Here is a 21,705-nt window from a genome sequence, read left to right on the forward strand (position 1 = left end):
AGAGGAGTCACCATCTTGGCAAGAGTGATTGGTAGTGACTAGCAGATGGAGGTAGAGCGTGTTTACACAATGAGAAAGGCAGGCATATGGGGAGAACACAGTCAATTTACTTGTAACTGTCAAGTTGTGATTGATGGCAGACAATTAGTGGATGGGGCCAGGGATGTTAAGCATCTTCAGCAGGCCCTCAGCACAGAGTTGTTCAGATTATTTATGCTCTAGGGTGTCCTGCCCCTGCTGTTGTGGAAGGGTGAATGGGAGCTGAAATTGAGTCTTCATTATTGTCATGCAGACATACATCCTGGTTACACAAAGACAAAGCAAGTATTGATTCTTTTCTGTACCACCCATGGCTGTACCCTAGTATTAAATTATTGAGCTCAGAATTCCAATCATGCCTCTGTTGAGAAACACCATTAGGCTTTATGAGAGATTTGTTGTTTCTGTGCAATTCTAGTCAGACAGAGAACTGGACAGAACTCTGCTCAGAAATAGAGTATGCACTTGGCTGGGTTCAGGCTCTTAGAAAACCAAACAGCTGAACAACAAAAGAAACTGCAACTTTGGGGATTAATCTAGGATACTCATAATTTCATTTCCAATAGTTTATTTTTATTGCTTTGTTTCTGCTAAAAAGCAGTAGTAAAAATGGAAAGTCACACTGTCATTTGGTTAATTGCTTTTTGAATATTGGAAAATGAGGTTTATTAACATTAGAACAGAAGGAGCTCAGGGTATGGCATGCAGCAAGTGCTGAGCACATGCTTGAATGAATTGCCATTGTGGTTTGAAAAGGCTTTAAGAAAAACAAAGCAAAATAAAACTTTTTATTTTGAAATAATTAGAGACTCACAAGAAGTTACAATAAACAATACAGAAAAGTTTCATGTGCCTACCATACAGCATCCCCCAATGGTGACATCTTATATAACTCTAGGTTGACTTCATGGTTTAAAAGAGAATGACTACCTTTAGCCTGTTTTCTCTAGAACACACAACATGATTGTGAGGGGTTATTAAGCAGTTATTATATCCTTTGCAAGGCTCTAAGTAGTTAGAATCATTAACTTATTTAATCTCACAACAAACCGAGATAAAATCACCATTTTATAGATGAACAAAATAAGAGAGGTTAGAACATTTTAAGATTTCAGAGAAAGTTAGAGGTGAAGCTAGGCTTTAACCCATACTATAGAAGTCAGTGTTTGACTGCTGTCAATACTGCCTTTTATTGTTTTCATTTATTTCTTTTTAGATTGATGTTGTGTCTTTTCTCCTTTATTCCATAATGTGCAGACATGAGTCCCTGTCTTCTTCTTGTTCCCTCATTCTCTACTTTGGTTGCCCTTTTTCTCTTTTGGACCCTTCTATTTATGGGGCTACTCCACCCACAGAGGTTGCTTTTACTCCTTTAGAAAACTGGGGAGATAAATCTCCCCTTTGCACATCTTTTTTTGGGGGGAAGTGGGACAGAGTATTGTTGTCACTCAGGCTGGAATGCAGCGGTATGATCACGGCTTACTGCAGCCTCAACCTCCCAGGATCAAGTGATGCTCTTGCCTCAGCCTCCTGAGTAGTTGGGAACAGTACCTGACACCACACCTAGCTAACTTTTACTTTTTAAAAATTTCCATAGAGACAGGATCTCACTATGTTGCCCAGGCTGGTCTTGACCTCCCCGGCTCAAGTGATCCACTCACCTCAACCTCTCAAAGTGCTGGGATTACAGGTGTGAGCCATTGCATCTCGCCCTTTCTGCAGCTTCACTGTTAGAGTAAAGTCTGAGTCCCACAGCTTAGAATAAAAGCTTTCCACAATTTGGCCTCGCACGATGCTAGTTTGAATGTGTGCCCAAGAATTCCTGTGTTGGAAACTTAATTCCCAATGTGACAGTGGGGCCTAATGGGAAGCATTTAGGTTGAGCCCTCATGAATAGATTAATGCCATTATAAAAAGTGAATGGGCTGATCCTCTTTCTCCCTTTGGCCTTCTGCCACGTGAGGATCTAGGCAGCATGCAAGGCACCGTCTTGGAAGAAGAGAATGACCTCACCAGACACTGAACTTTCTGGCACCTGGACCTTAGACTTCCCAGCCTCCAGAACTGTGCCCTAATAAATTTCTGTTTATAAATTATACAGTCTGTGGCATTCCATCATAGCAGCACAAAACAAACTAAGACAACTACCTCTTGTCAGGTCCCCATGTGGCATTTCAATGTTGAACACCGTATTGATCATACGTTTGTGCTTCTAGATAGGCATTCCCTCTGCTTGGAATAGCCTCCCTCTATTTTCCAGCCTATTGAATTCCTATTTTTCTTTCAACACCTAGCTAATATGTCCCACGCTCCAGAAGCTTTGCTTGACTGTTCACATGGTATAGTTCACCATACAAGGTTATGTGACCCTCCCAGTCTTTCACCTGTCTGTATTTGCTTTTTATTTTTCTATAGTTAACAACCAAAAACATTGGCAAGCACATGGGATCTATAATCCAAAGTGTCAAAAGCTTGGAGAGGAAAAATCCTATGACTGTTCTAAGCTATAAGAGAAGTCTTTACTGAGAAGGTCAGACGTGAGCGGTCGAGAGCTGTGGGTTGTGACTGATCAAATAAGAATGTCATGAAGATTTTCCTGGCACAAATGGACTGGATGAATGAACGGAATGGACTTGGGAGTTACTTGGATAATCTCTTTTGGCTTACTGATTCCTTAATTTTGAAAAACGGAAAGATTATTTTGTTTCTCTAGACCTAAGTGGTTATGTAAATAACAATAATCTAGTCTGTTAGAATCTATTTTTCCCCTGGAGCTCAATCTTAAATAAGCCTATTTCTGAAAGTAGACTATCGGTGGAACTCTGCCACCGCATTTGTTAGTTGCTATTAAGCAAATGATGTTCAATGCTGATCAGTAAAAAGCTATTTAGTTACTTAAGTAACTGAGTACATTGCAAATAAGCTGCTCCTAAATGATAATTAACAAGACCTTGGGAACAAAGGGTACACTTTAAAGGCTTAATCACCTCCGTGTATTACACTTGCTTTTCAAAATTTGTCCTGTGAAAGATCTTAGGAAATTTTAATACTCAGAAAAGCCAAAGTAGACTCACAACAGGCTTTATTGTCCTTTGAGGGTTTCTTGTAAACATGAATGGGGTTCCCAGTTGGAGCACAAATGCAGGTGGACAGGGAAGAAGTCAAGAACGAGGCAATAGCTGAACTTTTCAGTGAGGATTAGAATGCAGGTGAGAAAGGAATGCAGAATATTGATTCTAGGCACAGATGACAGCATGAACAAAGTTATGGAGATGAGAAACTACTTGGCTTGTATATATTAAACATCGGTTTGTTGTTGCTGAAGCCTAAATGGGAGCTAGGAAGTTGCAAAAATGGGTCTGCAGAAACAAGAAGAATCCAGACTTTTAGGGTCTCACATGCCAGTTAAAAGAGGTTGTAGTTCTTCTATACTGTGAGAGTTGTTGAATGTTTATGTCTTCACACATGTACTATAAATAGATTTCTTTAATTACTGCAGGGAGGATCAATTTGTTAGGTCCAATACAGGAATTACCATTTAATTAGGAAACTATGCAGAAGTTCAAGGAAGAAATGTATGTTAAATAACTGTAGGAATGTAGAGAGCATGTACATTGTAAAGCCTAGGTCAACATTAAAATAAACAGGAAAAGAGGCATAATTAATAAGCCAATAGTGGAGACAAAATGAAATCATAAAAAGCTCAATTAATCCAGGCTGAAATAGAATGAAAAAAGGAAGAAAAATATAGATGGAACAAATAAAAGCAACAAATTAGTGGTAGATTTCAATCCAAACACATCAATAATAACATTACATGTAAATTGCCTGAAACGCCAATTAAAATCCAAACTCATTAACTTTTCATATTAATGATCCTATCCTCCTCTCTCCTCAGACTCACTTGATGGCACCACTATCTGCTAGGGACACCCAAACCAGGAACCCATGATACACAGTGGACTCTTCCCTCTACCTCACATTCAGAACCTCTCAATACTCAGTTACCAAATCCTCCTTATTTTACCTTGTTAAGTAGATCTCAAATTTGAATCCTCTCTGTGTTCTTACTATTATTTGGCATACTCTAGGTACTGATGATTTCTTTCTTGAACTTCTGCAGTCTCCTAACTAGTCTAAATGGTAATTCCAGTGCTGGACCTGCCAAACTGATCTTCCCTGCAGCAAGTAAAGACTGAGTACTAGATGTTTTATATAATATTATACAAATTCTTACATATTGTGAAGACTTAGACATTCAAATTCCTCATAAACTTTGTGCTATTGCTATCAGACATTTACATTTTACATGGGTTATAAATCTCACTGCTACAATTTTGCTTCAAGTAGTCAATTACATTTTAGAGTCATTTAAAATTAAGAAAAATGTGTTTTTTAATATTAATCTTTATTTTTACTATTTTCAGAGTTCTTCATATCACTGTGTAGATAAAATTTCTGGTCTGGTTTCACATTCCTTCTGTCAGAAGAACTTTCTTTAGTGTTTCTTGAAGTATAGGTCTGCTGGTAAGGAATTCTCCCATTACAAAAATTTTGAGGAGTCTTTATTTTATCTTAATTTTAAACAGGTATTTTTGCTAGGTATAGAATTCTGGGTGATAGTCTTCCCCCCAGCTGGCTTTGAAGATATGTTTTATCTTCTGACTTTAATTGCTTCAGGCAAGAAGTCAGCTATAATTCTTGTCTTTACCACTTTATATTGAGTTAATTTTTTAAATGACAAAATGGTTGTACATATTCATGGGGCTACATGGTGATGTCTCACTATATATAGTTATCAGATCAGGGTAACTGGCATATCTATCATCCATAGCATTTATAATTTTTTTGTGTTAGGATCATTCAGTATTCTTTTAGTTATTTGAGACCATATATTATTATTAACTATAGTAATCCTACAGTGATATGGAACACTAGAACTTATTCTAGTTCTATCTAGCTGTAATTTTGTATTTTTAAACAATTTCTCTGATTTAATGTGTTCACATATTTTTCCACTGACTTCCTTCAATTTCCTCTTTACCTTTATTTGCTACTTTGAGTAAGTTATATCTAGCTTTTTAAAATTTATTCTGCTTCAGGTTATTTAAGAATTTTGGGTCTATAGTTTGATGCTTTCATTATTTTTGGAGAATTCTGACTATTATTCAGAGATTTCTTTTGCCCATTCTCTCTTCTCCTTCTGTAACTTCAATCACATATATTTTAGACTATTTGATATTGTCCCATCGTTCTTAAATACTTTGTTCTCCCCATCCACTTTCTTTGTTCTTTTCTTATTGATTTTCACTTTGGGCAGTTTTTATTGATCTATCTTCAAATTACCTAATTCTTCCTCTGGCTATGTAAAGTCTACGATTCCTATAATTAAATCTGTGAATTACTATTGTGATTTATTTCCCTCACATACTTCTACTTGAACCTTGCTTACAGTTTTTATCTTTCTGTGAAAGCACTCAACTGTTCATCTCTGTTGTCTACTTTTTTCCCCTGGAAATTTTAACCTATTAATAATGGTTATTTAGTTGGGAGAATTTTTTTAAGTATTTATTTTGAAGTCATTTAAAACCCATACTAAAGTTGCAAAAATAAGACAGCAGTTTCCCATGTACACTTTACCTGGTCAATATCAGTATAATGATGAAAACCAAGAAATTGACATTGGCATAATACTGTTAACTAAACTATAGAATTGTTTGGACATCACCAGTTTTTACAAGCATTTTATATATCAATGAAATTTAATCTCAAATACATATAAGGTCATGTCACTAACACCACAGTCAGGATAGAGAACTGTTCTACAACTATCAAGATATTCCCTTGTGCTATCCCTTTATAGCCACACTCCCTACCCACCCATTTCCTAGCAAATACTAATCTGTTCTTTATCATTATAGTATTGCGATTTTAAGAATCTTACATAAATGGAATTTCAAAATATGCAACCTTTAAAAATTAGCTTTAAAAATTCGTCATAATGCCTTTGAAATTCTCCTAAGGTGTGTGTATCATTTGCTTGTTCTTTCTTATTGCCAAATAGTTTTAAATTGTATAAATGTATCACAATATGTTTATTCACTCACTGAAATACATTTGTGTTGTTTTCAAACATGACTGATACAAACACGGTTGATACAAACATTCATGTACAGGTTTTTGTGTGAACATAAGCTTTCATTTCCGTAGGAAGAATACTCAGGAGTGGAATTGTTGGGCCACAGAGTAAGTAAATATATGTTTAGCTTCATAAAAAACTGCCCAGCAGTTTTCCAGTGTTGCTGCGCCACTGTGTACTCCCACCAACAATGTATGAGTGAGACTGTGGTTCCACATACTTGCTAGCACTCAGGACTGTCAGTGTGTTTTCTTTTAGTTGTTCTACTAGGTATGTAGTGATATTTCATCATGGCTTTATTTTGCATTTCTCTAATGACTAGTCATGTTGAATATCTTTTTTTCTCAATTTGTTCATTTTTCTTTTCTTTAGAAATGATTTCAACTTGAATTTAGATTCAGGGGGTACATGTGCAGGCTTGTTACATGAGTATATTGTGTGATGCTGAGATTTGGGGTACGATGGATCCCATTACACAGGTACTGAGCAGTGCCCAGTAGCTAGTTTTGCATCCCTTTCTCTAGTCCTTCTTTTACCCCTCTATTGTTGCTATCTTTATGTCCATGTGTATCCAAGGTTTAGCTTATAAGTGAGAACATACAGCATTTGGTTTTCTGTTTCTGCATTAATTCACTTAGGATAATGGCTTCCAGATGCACCCATATTGCTGTAAAGAACATGATTTTATTCTTTATTATGACTGCATGGTATTCCATAGTGTATATGTACTACATTTTTTTTTAATCCAATCCATTGATTGGCATTTAGGTTGATTCCATGTCTTTGCTATTGTGAATATACATAGAGCTATGATGAACATATGAGTGCATGTGTCCTTTTGGGAGAACAGTTTGCTTTTGTTTGAGTATATACCTAGTAATGGGATTGGTAAGTCAAATGGCAGTTAAGTTTTTTGAGAACTCTCCAAACTGCTTCCAACAGTGGATGAACTAATTTACATTTCCATTAATAGTGTATAAGCTATTGAACATTTTTTAAAGTGCTTCTTTGCCATCCATATATCTTCTTTCATGAAGTATTTTAATGTATTTTTCCTATACATTGTAATTATTTTATTTAAAGTCCCTGACTAATAGCTCCAACATTGGAGTCATGTCTCTGTTTGGTTCTGTTGATTGCTTTGGCTGTTAACAGTGGGCTGCATTTTCTTTTTGAGTCTCATACATTTTGATTAAACGGCAAACATTTTGTGTAGAAGATCATCAAATATTAAGATACATACTATTTATTCATGGAAATGGGCATACTTCTTTAAGGTTGTTAGAGTGGAGTGTTAAATCAATCTACTCGGGAGTCTAGCTAGACTTGAGTTTTGTTGTTAGTAGGGTCATCCTCAGCCTCCTATGGGCTTCAAATTTTTCTTTGGATTTTCTATTAGCATAGTAGCTGAGGTGCTGAAGGGTTTTAGTGGCCCACTTTCTGCTTTCAGCTGCACCTGTTTTGCTGTAATACTGCTACTGCTTGTTACTCAGTGCTTGCTACTGGTGGTTTTAGGGCTTCTCTTTTGTCCCAATTCAGCCACGGACCCATATAAGCCTGTGTGCCTGGGCCTTAGGGGTGGGGCATTCTCAGTGTTCCAATTCCTCCTCCCCATGAAAATCAAACTCCTGCCTTGTATCTGTGGTGGGTGTTGCATATGAGAGAGTTTCATGCCCTTCCCTAGAAGCAGGAGACTTCCAGTGGTATTGGTGTTACCATTTCTGGCCTCTGTCTCCAAGGGATGGGGTTTTCTCAGTCATTTATCTGCCTTCATTAGTGCTCGGGTGGGGCAACAGTGTTTAGTCCCACACTGGCTTAAGGTTTTTGTTTGGGGAAGTGTCTAGGAAGAAGAGCAGTATTTCATACCTTTCCTGTAGGCATGGCCTAAACTCTCCTGCACACTTACGTATAGTCTCTGTAACAACTACTCAAATCTGCCATTGTAGAGTGGAAGCAGCCATAGAAAATTCTGTAACTGGATGGGTCTGGCTGTATTCCAATAAAACTTTATTTATAAAAATAAGCTGCAGGATGGATTTGGCTTGCAGGATGGAGTTTGCAGAACTCTGGTCTAGAGAATAAATTCCAAATGTCCTACTGTGACTTTCCTTCTTCTTAAGTCTGATATTTTCTCATTCTATTTTAAATTCATACTTTAAGAGAAACCCTTTCAACCAGCACATTAATAATAGCAGCTGGTTAACTGATTAAAACATTGGTTAAAGAAATAAAGCATACATACGAATCTACCCTAAAACATTTTAATAAAAACATAAACATGCGTTTGTCATTTCTTTAATGTAGAGCCAAGACTTTGATTTGATTTGATTCTTTTTTGCATTAAAAACACCCATAATTTATCTTTTATAATTTCCAGTTTGGGTTTCTTTAAATTGGGGTAATCAGTTGACATACCAGCAAAGCAATCTAAGGCAGAATCTCATTGCAGAGATTTTTATAATGTTCCTTCATCTTTCACAGTTGCATCTCCTGAGCTTAGTTTTACTGCAGTTTACTGAAACAAAAGTCCAGTCATTCTAAAGGGAAAGCATAAATTGACAGGTTTGTTACATCTAATAATATCCTGCTAGTCACGGGAGTTTAGTTAGTCAGGGTGTTTGCTGAGAGAATGGAGAGCATTGAGTAATCAGTTGAGGCAGTGAAGAAGATGCAGTTGAGAGAGTTTCCTTGACCATACCCAACTATTCACTCTGCCATGCCATTTCTTTATGCTGCTCCGTTGGTTGGGAAGCTCTTTATACACCTCTGCCTGAAGAATATCCATTTCCTCAGGGTTTAATTCAAGGTTACCTCCTTTATAACACCTTTTCTGAGTGCTGAGATTGGCTTGGTTATTCCCACTTCTGTGTATCTTCCTACCCTACTATTATAGTACCTATAATACATTAACACATTATTTTTTTGTATATCTTTCCTATTCCACTATACTATGGGATAACAGAGATTATTATTTTTAATTCAACTCTACCTCCTCAGGCCCTATAACTGTGATATTACATAGTAACAGCTTGGTAAATGTCCTTTAAATGAAGTGTGCATTATTATTGCTGTTGCTTGATTGGCTGATTGTAGCATGGGTGATTTCATACAGCAGATAGAACCACATTAATCACCTTGTTCAGTGAAGATTAAAATAATGATTACAGAATCAAGTTGCTGGAAGGAAGAGTGTGATTGGAAATTTTAATCCCTAAGCAGATTTCTAAAAGAGCTCCCTAGATTTTAAGATCTCTGCTAGATTGTAAGCTTCTAATTGGCAGTGGCTGTGCCTTGCTCATGTTTATAATTTTATCTTTTTTCATAGTATCTGGCAAGATACTCAGTGTTTGCTAGATAAAGGAAGAAATGTTGTCCAATTAAACATATTTGCAAACTTCCTTAAAACACAAAGGTCACTAGTGTAGGATTCACCCTGTGTAAAGGGCAAGTTGAATCCCATGTCTTAGATTCCTGCTTGCTCTCAGTTGCTGTTCGCACTTTCCCCTGCAGAGCAGAGCCATAGAATAATGAATACATAGCAAGCTGAGAAACTCTTTTTCTTGACATGACTCATACACGAATATTTGTCACACTGGATAAGGGAGATATTGAATGCAAACACAATTTTTTATGAAGACATTGAAATTTCTGATAATATAAGATCCTTTTATCCTTAATTGTGGTATTACGGATGACCTCTGGCTTTCCTGGAGGGACACTGTGGGTAACAATATCAACTGTATCTCAGAGTATGCAATGCTTCCAGCTCAACTCAATGTCTCTAGTGTTGTATTTAAAGTGAGAGGGTGTATATAATAATAGCTTGCTTGCTTTTGATTGCACAAGAGACTATTTTTGATATTGCTAAGGGTCCCTCTTCTACTTTTCTTTTTTAATCACTGAATGCTGAGGACACTCTAAATGGAACAAGTCTTGAAGAACTTGTGTGAAACTTTGTTTAATGATAGAACTGAATGGCCCAACCTGATGTCGGGCACTTAGCCAATTAAAATTATTTCTCCAAAAGTATATGTCTATATTTTGGGCTCATTTGACAATAGCAATATGATTCTGGCACTGTGCCCTTCACCAAGATGAAGTACCAGCTGAGCCTAATGGTCTAAACTGTCAACTCCCCGGCTCTTTATTAATCCTGGGGAAGTGGCTCGCACCTCAGTCATTACTGCTCAATTAGGTAAATAATCATCACATTTATTCTCATTAGAGCACTCTCTTCACAGAAAGCTTTGGTCCTGAGATTTTCAATTAGTCTTAACAAGTTACAAATGCCACTAGTGTCTCCCTTTCTCCATTAGTCCCCCCAACCAAATAAAAATCTTGTGTCTAATTAAGGAAACCCAAGTCCTCATAAAACTTACTCTCTTTGCCTCTGTTGTATTCAAAAACCAAGAAGCTCATGAAGTGAGGCCAACTGGCTTACCTGAGTTGTTGGTTATCGCTGGGCGAGGAAAAAGTCCTGCGCTCAAAAGCACAAGCATCAGGTTCAGCAAGAACAAATATTTTCTCGAAACAAGGCATTGAGCCTCCATTATTTCTCCTCCTCACTCCACTTAAGGGAACATTTCTTGAGGCATGGTAGCATGCAGTTATCATTGCACAAGATGTACATCATTGCACAGCAGGAGGCTCAAACTGACTCTGAGTGTAAGTGTAAGGCATAGACAACGTGTTTTTTCTTTTAAAGGGTGCTATTTTCCTAATAAAAAGAATTCACAGAAATGATCTAGGATGTTTAGAAATCCAAGGGAAGGAGAGGAGAGTTCCATTTTCACTTACCCAAGACTCAAGCTCTTCAAATGTCTTTTTCCCCTTGCCCAAGGAGAGCTAAGTGGTAGCAGGCTGAGATGGAAGTGGTAAATTGTAACAAAAAATATTTGTTTCTCATCTCATTCTGCTGCAATCAGGTACAGGCTTGTACAGAGGGAAGTGAGGCAGACATAGAGATATGCTGCTCAGATCCCCCCTTCAAGAATGACCTTGCTGTCCAGCTGTGAGGAATATGGTTTGCTGACATCCTTCAGCTGTTAGATTCCTCAGTGTTTGCCTCAGCTTTTTAGCTGGGATCACGCTATTCTTGGTACAACTCTACCAATGACTAAGTTCCAGTAGAAGGGTCCAGTCATTTACACCCAACATGGAAATCCTAAAGGGTTCCTGAGCTGGCAGAGACTGTCAGGTTAATGTTAGGCTCTGATGGGTCCTCTGGCCCAATCTTACTTCTTCCCTTTGCTTTCACAGGTGTGGCTTCTCCCCAAATTTTTGTATAGCTGATTCTGTTTCAGCATCTGCTTCCCAGAGAATGAAGTGTGAAGCAGGAGGTAAGGGAGGAAGGGGCCCAAGATAATTTCATTTTCTAGGGATGGTCTTTGTGGTTGCCTCTGTTGCATAATGTACGATCTTAGTAAAAATCCCATTTATTCAAAACTAAAGCCAGTGAGAAAGCTACTAGGATGCTAGAAATTACTATGTGATGATGACTGCTGAGTCTGTCTGCCAAGTAACCTACATGCCCATCCTTAGGCATCACACTGGTTCCTCTTAGAGGTCTGTAAGAATCACTGATTCTTTGTAGAGATGTTATTGAGGACATTTTAGTGCTGTTTCGTCAAAGTACTGAATAGAAAGCTCCACAGTATCCATTTTCTTGATCAAGAAACATCTTGCTGTGCATTTCCCTCAAGCTTACAACAAATTATATTTTTGTAATTTGTTTTGCCCTTAGTTTTAGCCGATAACTAGGAAGCACAAAATAAAATGATTGGTTGCAGTAACTTTGCAGTAACTCAAAGCCTAAATTTGATTTTTTTCCTCTGCAGTTATGATTTAATATTTTCCATGCCCTTTCTAGTTCATTTTTTATTTTTCATTGTGTTGGGTATGTTCTTACATTCATTGGCAATACACAGCATGGCTACTGGAGGCTGACCATGGGATTTTGAATGTTGGCTCTGCCACATGACAGCTGTGATATCTTGGGCTTGCTACCGACCACACCGAATCCCAGGTTCTTTGTAAAATTGTAATAATAAGAATGCCTGATTTATAGGGCTACTGTGAAGGTTAAATGAGATAGTGCATGTAAAATGCTTGATCTATAAAACCTGGGTACCTGTTGTTGGTGCTGAATAGGGGCAATAACTAGACAGAGAGCTGTAAGAACTGAGGATGAGAGGATGTGTCTTAATGTAAGTCCTAGGCTCCTTGCCAACTTGCTAGAACAATGTTTTCTTCAAAAATTGACACATAAGAGGTGGAGGCTTTGTTTAAACTAGATCTACAATGAAGACTGGCTATTTTATTTGCTATAATGCATGCCAGCTAATCCAATATATTTGATTAACGCACTTGATCAATCTAATATATTAGATTCCCTCTATGGAAACAGTGGTGATTGAATTAACTGATGTCCACTAAGGTGAAAATAACTAAGTAAATCCTTGAGAGACTAGAACACAAGATAGATTAGTTCAGGGATTGGACCACTGTTTATTAACAGGATTGCTACTTATGGGGTAATTCTGTGTTAGGATAGATGGTCCTGTGCAGGAAATTTGGCATGCCTGGACTGTGCTTACTAAATGCCAGAAGTAACCCCTGCTGCCCCAGTCTTTGTGATAACTCCAAATATCCCACCATTTCCAAATGCCCCGGGACTGCCTCCTGTTAAGAACCATTGAGGTGTGGAAGGACATCTAGTGGTAGATTGGGAATATGACCTGGCGTCTCTAGGTCAGTTCCAGTTTATACCTGCCATGATTATGCCTGTGGCCCTTTCTCTCAAATATGCCCTGGTTTACTTGGCTCATTGGAGATGGCTGATTCCAGGCTTGGGGCTGGGAAAAGGACAAGATAAGCCTGGAACATCATGTTGTGCTGGCAAGTGAGGGCATCCCCCAAAATGCTGAGAAACATGTCAACAGGAACATGCACCAAATTGTAGGGCTCTTTCTGACCCCACTCAGCAATCTAGGCATAAAAAGTAATAACTATGGCAACCAATTATAACCCATGGAATAAAAGAAGAACCTATGATATAAATTTGAAAGTAGGAGAGAAGGGAAAGTTCTTCTTTAAAGTAGAGAGACTACTAATAAGTATAGAAGAAATAATGAAATTAGAAAAATCATCATTTGGAAACCTTTATAGCATTGATTCAGACAGGAATCTACACTGTGTGCTAAGTGTTTTCAGTGAAAGTTTAAGGAGTATCAGGATGGTTATATACTCTTAAAATACTTGTCAGTTGCAAAAGGAAAAGCAGTGTCTTTACAGTGCAGAAATCTGACAATAACATCACTAGTAATGGGACAAATTGATATACTGTGTCTGCTGATAATATATACTAAGATGAACAAAGCATCACTCCTGGTGTATAACTCTCAAAAGCACATAACCTCAATCTATTCAGAAGGAAACATTACACAAACCCAAAGTGAGAGAAAATCCACAAAATATCTAACCTGTGCTATTTTAAAATGTTGATGTCATAAGATACAAAGAAAGACCAAGGAACTGTTCTAAGTTAAAGAGCACTAAAAGTACATGGTGACTGAATACAATACATGATTCAGGGTTTTCTTGTGCTAAAAAGGATGTTCTTGGGATAATTGGTGACATTTAAAGCAGGTTTGCTGATTACATGGGGCACTTTTAGATGGATGGATAGGTAGATAGGTAGGTATTATAGATAGACTGATAGAGGAAATGATAAAGCAAATATGAAAAATATTAACATTTCAGAAATATGTGTACAGGGTACATGGGGGTATTTGTACTACTCTTAAAGATTTTCTGTAAACCCGAAATTATGTCAAAACAAGAAGCTAAAAATGAAAAATGTCCTGGTTGGGAAGACACATGATGGGGTTGCTCAACCCATAGGGGAAGAGCTGGCAGAATATGATGGCTGTGACCTCTGCACAGTACTGAAGATATGGGCAACATGTTGAGCAAGGGCTGCTGTTATATTGAGAAGTGAGCTTTAGTATTGTTCAGTAAGTTTCTTCTCGTTCAGACCAGTATAGGCTTTCCTGGTAAGCTACTGTGCAATGTATGTGTTAATTATTAGCTCAGAGAGAGATTCGGCAAGTGAGCTTATATCTGTTTCCACGAAACATCACAAACTTGACACTCTCTGGGGAGGTCTAGGACTCAGAAATTTAGATGCTAGTAAGAGCAAACAGACATAACAGATAACGAATACAAAGTGCCTACCACATGCTAACCACTGCTGCAGGTACTTTCTATAGAATAGCAAATTTAATCATCACCATAACCCTGTGGGATAGATGATATTTTTGCAATCTCCATTTTACAGATGAGGAAACTGAAGCATAGACTTGGTGAATAACTCACCCAAGTGTTAGTATGGAGGGGAGCTGGGATTGAAACACTAGTTAGGGTCATTCCAGAGGATGATTGCTCTGTTCACCACTCTACTCTTCTGCTTCCTGAGGGGCTCTGAGCAGTGAAAACCTTCTCTCCAGATTGTGCTTATGAAGCAAACAAGGTGTCTGGGATTAGACCACTAGGAGAGTCTGAGCTGTTGTACCCCATATTGGGGCAAAGTGGGTTGTTTGTGCTGAGTGGGGAATAGAGCCAAAGCTCAGAGGAGACATCGGAAGGTAGGAGCAGATATGCAGAGCAGACTAGCAGAACAGCTGCATGGCCGAAGAAAGCTGGAGGGTTGGGCTTAGGTTGGGTCACTAGATAGCAGAGTGAGAGGAAGCAATGCCCAGCCTAGTGGGTGGCTGATCAAGGCAGAAACTGGGGAGTCAGTGTAAGAACAGGCTGGGCTTCAGAGCCAGAACTCACACACAAAATATGTTGGATTTATTCCTTGGTAAAGCTGCGTGTTCCAGTGTGTCTGATAAGCCTTGGCCTCATCTCTCTGGTGGCACTCACCTTTTCCAAAAAGTAACTAAGCCTCATCTTTGTCACTAAGGAAGTGGGGAACAAACACTGGCCGACACCTGCATCCCAGGCTGTGTGCTAGGTATTTACATGTATTATCTTACTTAACGCAATGTTTTGAATAAGTGTACGTGAGTCAAACTGCCTACTGTGCACATATATATTAGGTTGGTACAAAAGTAATTGCCATTTTTGCCACTAAAAGTAATGGCAATTACTTTTGCATCAACCTAATAGAAGGAGTGACTATTCAAAGTGTGAGCTCAACTTTCAGTTCAGTGAAATTTGGATTGTATATTGCAGCTTGATGCAATTATAATTAAATAGAATAATACAATTAGATAATTATTTACTCTAAATGAAATACAAATATAGGTACTCAAAACATCACAGGTATTAGAAAAAGCAGGCATGCTGTCTTCGAACCAGCATGGCAACTTTTGCATACAACAGGAAGCATCAAACTCAATGAACTATGGAGGCCAGCTTAGACACAATTATAGACATAATTTCTTAATCATCATAACTATCTGAAAAGGCAGTCGTATAATTTCAGCCTTTTGTGTTTATTACAGAATTTAATTCAGTAAAGCATATAAAGCATGTGGCTCAGTGCCAGCCACGAGGGAGGCCCCGAATGCCTGGCACCTGCTCTACTCATTTTCTCAAGAGAGAAACGAAGCTTGGTGAATGTAAGTAGTATATGGAAAGCCACAGAAATAACAAATGGTAGAGAGAGGATTTGAATCCAGGTCTCTAGACTTTGTCCTTTATTTTTGTGCAGCTTTCAAACTGTGAATAACTTTTACATATTTTACTGGTTAAAACATATTTTTTTAAAAAAGAAATATATGCCCGGACGCATGAAAATTATATGAAATTCAAATATCTGTGCCATAAACGAAGTTTTATTTACACAGCCAGGCCTGTTTGCTCATGTGTTGTCCATGGCTGCTTTCATGTTACAGTGCCAGAGTTGGGTAGTTGACACAGAGGTCATAGGATCTGCAAAGCCTAAAATATTTAGTATCTGGGCCTTTACAGAGAAAGTTGGTTGACCCCTGCCCTAGACCTTAGGCCCCTGTTCTTTCCATTATTCTCAAGTGCTGGTGGATCCAGATCGGTTGTGACATTGCCAAATCTCCCGGCATTCTTGGGGAATTATTAAGCTGCCATGTAGGTTGCACTAAGTGCTCCCTGCTGGCTTGGATAGAAGAGTTTTGAAGGTGCCAGATGGGAACAGATTCGTTTCTTTCATCTTAACAAAAATCCAATCTCACTCTCTTTCATGTTCAAGAGCATTTGATTAATGAGGACATGAAGTGGGGGGAAGAAGAATCCGGGCTGTTGAGCTGGACTGAGCTGGCAGTTTCGGGTTCTCTCATTTCAGCCTCTCCTCCCCGTGTCTAGCAGGCGCCCTGAACTCCCAGCTGAGTGTAATTGGAGGCTGTGTAATTGGAGGGTGAATGCACAGGCTTTGTAGTCAGAGACCTGTATTTGTACTGTGATTCCCTACTTGCTAGGTGTATAGTTTCGCACACATTATTTAATGTCCTTCAGTCTCAGTTTCTGCAGGTCTGACATGGGCATAATGAGAATACCTATGGCTTTGAGTAATTTGGAGGATTAAATACAAACATATATGAAAAGATTTTTTTCCCAAAGAGGTGGCTCAGTGAGCATTCAGTAAATATTAGTTATTACTATTATTTTTTTTTTCTGCCTACTTGTCAGTAGGGAAGGAGCTAAGTTTCTGATCTAGTTTAAAAGCCCTTAAAGGTGTTTTAGGATGTTTTAGAAAAGTAATGCATGCACATAGTACAAAATTCAGGTAGCACAAATAATAAAAATAAGCAGCTCACAAAATGATGTATCCTGGACTGTTCAAGGCAGCAGTATTCATAGAAGCCCTAAACTGGAAATGACCCAAATGCTCACCACTAGTGGAGTGAAAAAATCAACTGTGGTGTGTTCACACAGTAGAACACCATTCAATAAGGATAGTGAATAGTCTGCAACTATAGGCAACACTGTTGATGAATCTCCTGAATCTAATGCTGAGCAAAGTAAGTCAGAAACAAAAGCACACATACTGTAAGATTCTATTTGTGTAAAGAATTAAATCATTCTACATATTTGCTACTTTATATCCTTGACCTAAATCTCTGCACTCCTCCCTCCCACCCTGACTGACTCTGGTAACCACTGTTTGATGTATTTGTAATGAACAATCCTCAAATAACAAATGTTGGTGAGGATGAGGAGAAATGGAAACCTTTGTACACTGCTGGTTGGAATGCAAAACTGCAGTTGCTTAGAATGCTAACCACAGTGTTACCACATGACCCAGCCATTCTGCTCCTGGTTACATACTCAAGAGAAAAAACTGTCCACACAAAAAGTTGTACATAAATGTTTGTAGCAGCATTTTATTGCGAAGAGCCAAAAGGTAAAAACCACTGAAATATCCATCAACTGGTGAATGGATAAACAAAATGTGGTATATCCATATGATAGAATATTATTTAGCCATAAAAAATGAAATATGGATACATGCTACAACAAAAATGAACCGTGAAAGTGTTAAGTGAAATCAATCACAAAATATGATATATTACATGATTCCATTTATATGAAATGTAGAGAATTGGACCTTCCTCTCGAGCCTCAGTAAATTTACTTAGTCTAAATGGGTCCAGGTGCTGGGGTGATTACCCTTATCTTGTCTCCTGCTAAATTACAGAGGTTGGGGAGTTCCTTCAGACCTCCAATAAACTTGTTTGTGGAGGCCTAGGGAGTTTCTTCAGACCCCCAGTGAAATTTGTTTAATCTGATTAAACAATTTCATAGAGACAGGAAAGTTGACTAGGGTTGGGGAGGATGTGGGGTGGGAGTTATAGCTAAAAGGTATTCGCTTTCTTTTTGAGGTGATGAAAATATTTTAAAATTGACTTTGGTGATGGTTATACATATCTGTGAATATACTAAAAGTCACTCAATTATATACTTTCAATGGGTGAACTGTATTGTTATGTGAATATTTTAATAAAGCTGTTCATAAAAAGAAAAAATAAAGTATAAAATTAGGTGAAGCCTGTCTGGGCCTCAGAGCTGACTCTTGGTTGGGGGAAGAAGTGGTACTGGGAATTGGTGAGAGGAGGCATAGAGGCAGATGGGAACATTTCTTGATTTGGGTGGTAGTTACAATGGCATCTTCTGTTTGTGAAAATTCGTCAGCTGATACTTGTGTGCACAGAATTGAACTTCATACTTCAATAAAAATAATAAAAACCAAAACTAAGAAAGGTACCCTTCTTCAACTATTGTTTGTCACTCAGTTCTTTTCTCAGAAGCAACCACACTTACATCAAGCAGAATCTAGAGACAGGCTATTCAGAGATGGTTACTGATGTACAAGAACATGTGTTCTTGTGTATATTGTATTTCTTGTCTTACTTTTATTTCCTGAGAATAAGTTTTGATAAACTTAGTCCTGTGTACAGCTGACCACCTACTACAAAGGGGGTGTAGACCTCAGAAAAGGACAGAGGGAGAAGAGGAGATAGGTGGAAGTTCTGATCCTGGGTGACCTTCTTGGACATGGCAAGGCTTCAACAAATGTTCATAAAACTGTCAAAGTTTTATGAATTTAAGGGCTTCAAAATGTCCAGGTTTTCTTCTAGTGTTGTTCTGAGATCCAGATTAAGTCTCTCATGCCTATTTTGTGTTTCAAACTCCAGGAATCCCTTTGGGCTTCTCTGATCCCCAAAGCCTTCTATTCTTTTTTCTTTCTTTTTAAAATTCATTTATAATTTTTTATTTATGTCTATTTTTATTTTTATTTTTGTAGAGACAGGGTCTCGCCATGTTACCCTGGCTGGTCTTGGACTCCTTGCTTCAAGCAATCCTCCTTCCCCAGCCTCCCAAAGTGCTCAGATTGTAGGTTTCTTTCTTTTTTTTTTGGAGAAGGAGTCTCTCTATGTTGCTCATGTTGTAGTGCAGTGGCTGTTCACTGGCATAATCCCACTACTGATCAGCATGGGAATTTTGACCCACTCTGTTTCCAACTTGGGCTGGTTCATCCTTCCTTAGGCAATCTAGTGGTTACCTGCTCCTGGGATTGGGGTAACCATACTGATGCCAAACTTAGTACAAACATCCAATCCACATAGTGCACTACAGCCCAGAGCTCTTGGGCTCAAGCGATCCTCCCGCCTCAGCCTCCTGAGTAGCTGGGACTACAGGCATGTACCACCACACCTGGCTGGTCTTCTGTTCTTGTTGAGAACTCACCTGGGTTTGTAATTCAGAACTGCATTCATCTTCCTGGTGAAAGTATTTTCCTCATCTCAAAGTTGTGACATGATGGGATATTTGAATCTAGGACCACCGTGAAACACTGGGGAAGACATTCTCGTATTTCTGGCCTTTCATTCCTCCTGATTATTCTACTTTCGGCAGCATCAGCATCTCCAAATGTTAGTCATCCTCTAAGGCCCAATACAAGCTCCACCCACTCTGTGAAGTCCCCATCGTGTCCTGGAGGACCCTGATTTGCACCACTTCACGTAGGGCTTCTTTAAATACATGTCAATTACTATTGATTGCTGACTATTTGGTTTTGGACACAATGCCATGTGCTGAGAATACAAGGAAGGAAACTCCATTCCTATCTTCAAATTGCTCACATTCTAGTGTTTCAGGGAGATGTGAAATAATTAAAATACAGTGTTGCACAATATCTGTCCAAAAGAGGGATGATTGGCAAAATCTCCTGGGAAGGAACCAAGCGGACTAGGCAGGCTTCACAGAGTGCCTGTTCAGCTTTGTGTCTTGAGGAATGAGTAGTGCTTTGCTAGAGAGACCAGGTGAGAGAAGGGCATCCAGGTAGAGACAGCAGTGTGTGCAAAGGCATGAAGTAAAGACCACAGGTTGTCATTTACTTATCATTTAATATGTCATTGAATTTATTAGTCTTTCCAACTAGATTGTGAGAGACTCGAGGAGAAGATTCCTAACTCAGGCTTCTCATTCCCCTTCTCCCAAACATCTAGTAAAATTCTGGACACTCATAATTGTGGCAGGCCAGGTGTCACTAACAACTCTTTTTTTTTTTTTTTTTTTGAGACAGAGTCTGGCTCTGTCACCCAGGCTGGAGTGCAGTGGCCGCATCTCAGCTCACTGCAAGCTCCGCCTCCCGGGTTCCCGCCATTCTCCTGCCTCAGCCTCCCGAGTAGCTGGGACTACAGGCGCCTGTCACCTCGCCCGGCTAGTTTTTTGTATTTTTAGTAGAGACGGGGTTTCACCGTGTACAACTCTTTCAGTACTGACTGAGTGGTTAAGTTAAATCTTAAAAGCCAGTGCCCTTATATGAAGGCTGGAATGTAACAAAAGCCCATCAAGAGTTTTACCTAGGCCTCTCCTGGGACTTAAAGCATGACAAAATAACAAAGGAATTCTTAACAGGACCCATTTAGGATTAAAGAAGTTTCTCTGGGGGTCTGAAGAAACTCCCTAGGCCTCCACAAACAAGTTGATTGGAGGTCTGAAGGAAATCCCCAAACCTCTGCAATTTAGCAGGAGACAAGATAAGGGTAATCACTCCAGCACCTGGACCCATTTAGACTAAGTTTAAATTTACTGAGACTCCAGAGGAAGGTCTTCAGGACTCAGACCTTAGTTATAGATTAAAAGAAGTTAACCATTTATATCTTTAGAAGAATGCACACTTACACGTAGACATATAGCTTAGAAGGTATATAAACTCGATGCATTCCTGAAGATGGCCAAATAGGAACAGCTCCAGTCTTCAACTCCCAGCCCGAGCGACAAAGAAGACCGGTGATTTCTGCATTTTCAACTGAGGTACTGGGTTCATCTCACTGGGGAGTGCCGGACGATCGGTGCTGGTCAGCTGCTGCAGCCCGACCAGCGAGAGCTGAAGCAGGGCGAGGCATCGCCTCACCTGGGAAGCGCAAGGGGGAGGGGAATCCCTTTTCCTAGCCAGGGGAACTGAGACACATAACACCTGGAAAATCGGGTAACTCCCACCCCAATACTGCGCTTTAAGCAAACAGGCACACCAGGAGATCATATCCCACACCTGGCCGGGAGGGTCCCACGCCCAGGGAGCCTCCCTCATTGCTAGCACAGCAGTCTGTGATCTACCAGCAAGGCAGCAGCGAGGCTGGGGGAGGGGCGCCCGCCATTGCTGAAGCTTAAGTAGGTAAACAAAGCTGCTGGGAAGCTCCAACTGGGTGGAGCTCACAGCAGCTCAAGGAAACCTGCCTGTCTCTGTAGACTCCACCTCTGGGGACAGGGCACAGCTACACAACAACAACAACAACAACAAAAAAGCAGCAGAAACCTCTGCAGACACAAAGGACTCTGTCTGACAGCTTTGAAGAGAGCAGTGGATCTCCCAACACGGAGGTTGAGATCTGAGAAGGGACAGACTGCCTGCTCAAGTGGGTCCCTGACCCCTGAGTAGCCTAACTGGGAGACATCCCCCACTAGGGGCAGTCTGACACCCCACACCTCACAGGGTGGAGTACACCCCTGAGAGGAAGCTTCCAAAGCAAGAATCAGACAGG

The 21,705-nt window shown here is 39.3% G+C and overlaps 1 protein-coding gene across 1 annotated transcript in view; it reads right to left on the reverse strand.

Annotated features, from left to right (window-relative positions):
* The window catches only part of NPSR1 (neuropeptide S receptor 1), a 202,997-nt gene that overhangs the window by 71,978 nt on the left and 109,314 nt on the right, over positions 1-21,705 (reverse strand). The gene's annotated exons all lie outside the window — the stretch shown is intronic.

The sequence above is a fragment of the Theropithecus gelada genome, chromosome 3 (assembly GCF_003255815.1).
Source record: "Theropithecus gelada isolate Dixy chromosome 3, Tgel_1.0, whole genome shotgun sequence".
NCBI classification, from domain to species: Eukaryota; Metazoa; Chordata; class Mammalia; order Primates; family Cercopithecidae; genus Theropithecus; species Theropithecus gelada.